The following is a 4,826-nucleotide window of genomic DNA, read 5'->3' as shown; positions in this document are numbered from 1 at the left end:
CCAAGCCGGCGATATCCGTCCCAGCCTGACACACTGATGCATCTGAGAGCGAGGCCCTTCGCCGCCAACCAAACAATGCAGTGGATGCTTTTTTTTTTTTTTTTTTAAATAAAGAGTCATAAATCACCAAACTTCTAATTGCACCCGACCTCCTCTGTGTCTAACAATCTGCTCCTTGACAACGAGCCCACAGAGCTGACAAACTGTGCTCCCGACGACCGTCGTCCCGGGCAACCTCAGGAGTCGCTTCCCGCCGTTGGCAGGCCACTGAAAGTTTGATAAGGCGGCGACGGAGAACGAAGCTCCATATTTAGCCGCCGCTGTCAAGCTGATTTAGCGGTGCAGGTAATTGCGCGGTGTCACAACGGCGTACGGGCGGGGGGGAGTGAGTTAGGAGCGCGGCCTGGAAACAAGGAGGGGCCGGCTGAAATTATGCCGAACAGCACTGCGGCGATATCCCGTTTTCCCCTTGTCGGAACAATGCATCAGCGCCAACTACTTCTCACCGAGACAGCAGCGTCAAAGCAAGAATAATGGATCCTCGCAGAAACCTCTGCTCGATAGCGGGAGAAACAAAGCTTGCATTGTAATCTCGGGGCCTCTGCATTCATCCCGCCTTTAATACCCCCACACACACACACACACACACACCATTCCTCTCACTCCACTGTAGGCCATTAGCTGGAGGGAATTACGAAGTTAATGCAGGCTCCCAATCAGTTTCATGCCATTTTCCTTCGACGTTCAATCAACACTTGGCAGCAGAGTAAAGAAAACACGAGGGATCTCCAAGGCTGTTAAACACACACACACACCAGTGGAAACAAAAATAAAATCAGCCTGCTCGCACAAGGCGGGTCGGATCAAATATCAAACAATGCCTAATCAGAGTCTTGGAGCTTGATTCGATGACATTCGGAGGAAAGCGTCGTTACGTCTCACCGGCGGACATTTTAGACGGAGCGAGCGGCTTTTGCCAAAACGAGACCACCCGTAGGCGCGTTTTCCTTTGTGCTCGAACACGCGATCCCATTCATGTCGATTGCTTTACAGTTTGTTGGGGGGGTTTTAGTCCAAATTTCACCGTTCGAACCGCAAACAAAAACTAGAAGAAACTATAAACCAATAATCTAAACTGAGAAAGGCTGCTGCCATCGTTACGGTCACCGTGGTAACCACGCACATTGGTCTGTCACTCCCTGACTGCCAAGTTAAACAAGAGGCAGAGAGACCGAGCGGAAAGCAAGCTTCAAACGAGCCGTCGCTGTGCAAAAACTGCAAGTCGGAGATTTAAAATGACTGACCCGGGAGCAGCAGAACACTCTGATGGTCACACGTTTAGATTTTTAAGTTTCTGCAATGTTTTATGTAGGAGATACGACAATGCAAAGCAAAAAGTTTGAGCAAAAACAGAATTGACTCTGTATTTTAGGGTGGGGATTTGAGAGAAACCCCCATGTCCTATAGCGGTGAGACGCACCCTGGTTGAAAGAAGACAAAAACTCCTACATTTTGATGTAGAACTTGTATATGTACCACAAAGAGCTGCAGGAATAAGAAGAGTTTAATTGACAAAAGTCAGAGTGGGCGACACCGTCAGCTGTCAGCTGAGCGTTCTGTGGAAAGTTAGCAAAAAATAAAAAATAAACATAAAACGGAAATTGTGATTGCGTAAAAAACAAAATAAAAGCTTTCCAAATGCATGACAGACACGTAAAGTTCAACTTTCTGTGACTCTTTTAAAAGGTCGAATGGTGCTTCTACAGGGAAGTGTGTCCGAGCCGTGGAGCTCCAAAACAAGGACCGGGTTCTCCGTTTCTGTCTTCAACGCGTAAAAAAAAAAAACCTGGCGGACGGCTACTTAATAAGCCTTAACATGACCAGCTGCGCTCCCTGTTTTAAGTGATTTAACTGAACGCTGGTGCAAAACACCGCCAAGCCCCAAACAAAGTGGTCTCTTCCAGAAAATACTTTAAAAAAAAAAGAAAAAGAAAAAGAAGGACATAATTCCCCATTAACCCCTAAAAAAGGGCAAGCTGTGCTGTTAACAGGGGGTTCAGCTGACTCTACACGAACCGCTCATGTTTGTGGCTTCTCAGATGAATTATTCCACACGTTCAGAGAAGAATCTCCATGTGATAGGATTGATTAATCCTCGACCCGATACACGGAAGAGCAAGAGGTCTATATTGGTGGACGCTCAGACCGCAGGGTTGAAAGAGAGGTGACCACGGACACGGAGCTACAGGACGCTATTGACTGCCGAATCCATAGTCATCGGGCCGGAATGAGTCTGCGGGGAGAGGAGACAGCTGGGAAAATAGATGAGAGGCGGTTACGTAAAGCATCTTCCAGCCTCCTGGGGGGCTTCAGTGATGATAATTATAATGGATTTCACAGAGTTTCCTGCTTCTTTTGTGGCGGCGCAGACTGGAGTCCTGAATTCAATTTGACGGCAGGGTTCTGGGCAAAGGGGGGGGGTAGTTTTCACAGCGTGGGGGAGGGAAGACGCGGTCAAAGGCTGCGGTGTCTGGAGGAGAGGTTGTGAAACAGTAAACCTCGAGACGCAAAGTTGGGGACAAACGCAAAGAGGTCATCACGTAAGGGGGCGTCCCAGTTTGAAGTCTCTCCTCTACCTCTGCTTTAAGTGTGTCCAACGGCGTCAAACAAAGCAAAAAATAAATAAAAATACAAAAACTATGGGACTACTTTAAGGTAGATGAAAAGAAGAAGGTGGTTTGGATGTTCTGCAGCTGAAAAGGTGGTGCACGGAGCTACGGACGAGCCCCTAGGACAGAAAAAAAGGTGTTTTTACGCTGCTAAATGCTCTCTATGACGTCAGACAGGTTGTCTGCTACCTGCTCCAGAGAATAAATGTTAGAGGAAACTTTTAGGCTTAGGAGGCGCTGTTTCTCAGTGAAACTAACGTTTCTGTTGCGGTTCGGCGGTTCGTTTACACGACGACAGCGGTCGGATGCTCCCACACCGAAGCTTTCTGAACCCAGGTCTCAGAGTGGAGAGACCTGGGTTCCTCCCCTCCCCTCCATTTTTCAACGTGTAGCAGCAGCCCCGACCTCACTGTAAGTCCAAACAAATCACGCAGTCACCATTCTGGATGTTACTGTTTACGTGCTGCAGACTGAAAGCCTGGCCTCGGCGTTGCCAGGTATGCGATAATTACCGTTTTGTGTAACACAGCTTTAGGTTCAGATCGTCCTCCTTTCTCTGTGCACACGTTCACCAATCACAGCCTACAACCTCCCCCCCCACCTTCAAGAAAGCGCTCCTCACTCAGAAAATATGACAATCTGGGTCAAAACACAATCATTTTAAAGCGACAGCACGACAGTTCGTCATTTCGTACCGGCAGATTCAACGAGCACGGCCGTATCCATGTAAACATGTTTGGTCATTCTTTATTCGACTCCGTAAACATCGAAAACGCACCAACGTTTCCAGAGGTCGTTCCATTGATTAACGCCGCTTGTGTCGAGTTTTGCTCCCCAACGTTCTCCTCATTAACCCCCGCCGCTTTGAGGAACAGAAATTTCGTCGAAATGCTAAAAGAAAAGCTCTTGATCTCTTTTTTTAAGTCCCTCGCAGCAGGAGGAACGCTGGAAATCGAGCATACACGGGCGGGGAAAAGGATCCCAAAGGGAGGCAACACGTCCCGATGCAGCACCTGCAGCTAATCATGTAGCTACGGCTAACGGCTAATTGAATAACTTTTATATCAGGCAAGCTAACTTACAGCCTCCATTATTGCATTTAAATGTTGTATTTGTTTCTTTCCTCTCTCTGAAGGCAAACGTGACTAAATTCATGCTAAATAATAATTTAATGCCCTTCTTACCTGTTAACCTGTTAAATATTTAGGCTTTTAGAGCTTTAAGACTTAAGAGCTTTGTTTTAATGTGACCTTTATTTTGAAAGTCTGTGATCAGATTTTGTGGTGAACTGGAAACACCAAAGTTGACTCAAGAAATAAAATGATGCAACTTTTGGAGGTAGTCGTTTAAATAAATGGATAACTTTGTGATAACAGTCCGCCCTAAAAGCAATCGAAGCAAACTTTGAGTGAATTTAAACGAATGTTAGAAACCTCCACTCAGAGAGGAGCTTCGTTATCGCTCAGCTGGGCGTGTAGGAGGGCGCCGACCGGCTCTCGATCCATCAGCAAGCGGCAAGGACACTTCTGAAGATGAGCGAGCGAACTCTCAGACCGACGGGCGCGTACTTAATCATCCGAGCGATTTTTAAAAACCCCGAACTGTCCGCGTGTCCCGAAGCGTCCCAGCCGCTGGCGGTCATTTTGTGATTATCAGGACATTCACGGGTCTCCAGGGGTAACAAGTGGGACTGTCTCCGAGCACTGCTGGACCTCAGATTGGTGAGGATTTTTTTCTGGAGGGTCTGAACCAAGCTGCTTACATCCAACTGAACTGCTGCTGTGATAGGCTTGAATTTTTAATCCCCTTCTTTCCTGATCAGTCGGTTTGTGTAGAGAGAGAGAGAGGAAAAAAAAAAAAAAAAAAGAGGGGATTTCATTCCCGCTGAACTTGTGACTCCCGAGTAAATAAACAGCGGATTCTCGAGGCCGCAGAGGTGACGAGGGGTTGCCGCTTCTGCTTGATTTGTCTGACAGATAAGTCCGCGATGGCGCAAATCGGCGGCGTTTATTATTTCGGCCACGTCCCCGCCCTGACTCTGCCTGTCATTCTTTGGAGAAAGGGAAAATAAAAGTTGAGTTTATCAGACTTCACTCTGGGAGACATAACAAAAAACATCCATTTTTGTCGACTCCGGATCACTTGAAGTTATCATCC

At 47.2% G+C, this 4,826-nt stretch overlaps 1 protein-coding gene across 1 annotated transcript in view; it reads right to left on the bottom strand.

Annotated features, from left to right (window-relative positions):
• The window catches only part of hs6st1a (heparan sulfate 6-O-sulfotransferase 1a), a 56,055-nt gene that overhangs the window by 25,018 nt on the left and 26,211 nt on the right, over positions 1-4,826 (bottom strand). The gene's annotated exons all lie outside the window — the stretch shown is intronic.

Source organism: Kryptolebias marmoratus, linkage group LG10, assembly GCF_001649575.2.
Source record: "Kryptolebias marmoratus isolate JLee-2015 linkage group LG10, ASM164957v2, whole genome shotgun sequence".
Lineage (NCBI taxonomy): Eukaryota > Metazoa > Chordata > Actinopteri > Cyprinodontiformes > Rivulidae > Kryptolebias > Kryptolebias marmoratus.
The sequence above is the reverse complement of the archived record's forward strand: the minus strand, read 5'-3'. Positions and strand labels throughout refer to the sequence as shown.